This window comes from Mustela putorius, unplaced genomic scaffold (genome assembly GCF_011764305.1).
Source record: "Mustela putorius furo isolate JIRA1106 unplaced genomic scaffold, ASM1176430v1.1 tig00000407_pilon_pilon_pilon, whole genome shotgun sequence".
Taxonomy (NCBI): Eukaryota; Metazoa; Chordata; class Mammalia; order Carnivora; family Mustelidae; genus Mustela; species Mustela putorius.
Genome location: NW_025421373.1, coordinates 18641109 through 18642810, shown reverse-complemented (window position 1 = coordinate 18642810; position 1702 = coordinate 18641109). Strand labels below are relative to the sequence as shown.

General features: G+C 30.3%; 1 pseudogene; it reads left to right on the top strand.

Annotated features, from left to right (window-relative positions):
* Positions 1 to 1001: 1001 nt before the first annotated feature.
* On the top strand, positions 1002 to 1117 carry LOC123391971 (annotated as a pseudogene).
* The last annotated feature ends 585 nt before the right edge of the window (positions 1118 to 1702 follow it).

The following is a 1702-nucleotide window of genomic DNA, read 5'->3' as shown; positions in this document are numbered from 1 at the left end:
ATATAGGGAGACTGGAAGAAAATGGATAGAAAGACTGGATTTTCCACTCCTCCTCCAAGCTCCTGTTTGGTGCTTCTCATACTTCAGCATCAATTCTGATTCAGTAAGTATGGGATAGAGCCTGAGAATATGCATTTCTAATAAGGTCACAGGTGGTGAAGATGTGCGATACTCCCCTCTTTTTACAACACTCTACAATACCCCTGCTAAAAGCCATCTTAAACATTTACAAATGAGAGTTATCAAAAGAATTAAGCAAAATCATATTGCGGTTTTTAAAGATCACTCTGTTAACTATAGGAAAAAAAAGGAGGGTTGCCAGAGGGGAGGTGGATGGGGGGATGGGGTAACTGGGTAAAGGACATTGAGGAGGGCATGTGATGGAATGAGAACAGGGTGTTATATGCAATTGATGAATCACTAAATTCTATCTCTGAAGCTAATCATACACTATGTGTTACTTAAATTGAATTTAAATAAAAAATTTAAAAATATAAAATAAAAGATTTCTCTGACTGCAGTATGTTAATTTTCTTTTAAAACAGAGAGAAACCAAGTGCTTAAAAAAATAAGATAAAGTATCCCTTTTATAGAATCTAAACAAAGAAATTTAAGTAAACCTAAATAAAAGTGCCAACAATGTAAATTAGACAATCATGGATCTTTATATCTTCCATGATGTACAGGAGAGTTTGCATCTTTGCAAAAGTGATCATGACATTTGAATTTTCTAAAGGAGACAAAGTAAATGGTGAATTATTTCTATAAAAAAAATTTCAAATGAGCAACCATAAGTTTTTAATTATATGCAAATATGCATGTATGGACCATTTCCATTTTAAAATTAAGGGCCTCAAATTTATCTCTATTGATTAAAAATTCTTAGGGGAAGCAATAACTGAGATTATTGCCATGATTGCTTATATTTTCTGATACAAAGAATGGTTAATGCATTTAACATGTAAAGAGCTTTAACAAATGAGTAAGAATACAAAGAGGAAGTGCTCACCTCAGCAATACATATACTAAAATTAGAGAGATACAGAAATGCTTAGCATGGCCCTTGTGTAAGGATGACATGTGAATTTGTCAAATTTGTGAAGCATTCTATATTTTTTCTAGAAAGTTAAAAAAAATACAAAGATGAAAATCTTGGGAGAATGGTACAAAGGATTTGAATGGAAAAAACAAGGCAAATACCTTCTTTACTCTATTAAGTTCATGAACACATATCTGATATAAATAAGAGTAAAATAGATATGGAAGTCGTTATCTCATTGAATTTCATCAAACTTGTGAAGATTAAAATTATTGATACAAGCTAGTGTTGTAAATAGTGTGATAAAATAAGTATTTTACATAGTTCATGGTATTCTGACACATTGTCTTTTTGAAAGGATGGTTTGAGACTATCTACCAAAATTGTTAATGCATACATTGCTTAATCTCTAATTTTAATTCTAGGAAATCATTTATGACACTTCCATTGCAGTACACAAAGAATTATCCTTAAGTTCATTTAATATATTTTATGTATAACAAAAAATTAAAGATAATATGAAAGTCAATAGGAAATTGGTTAAATAAACATGGCATATTCATTCAATAATATGCAGCTTAAAAATGATAGAGATTATATATACCAATATGGAATAGTAATAATAGCTAACATTACTGAGTACATAGAAAGTTTGCAACTATC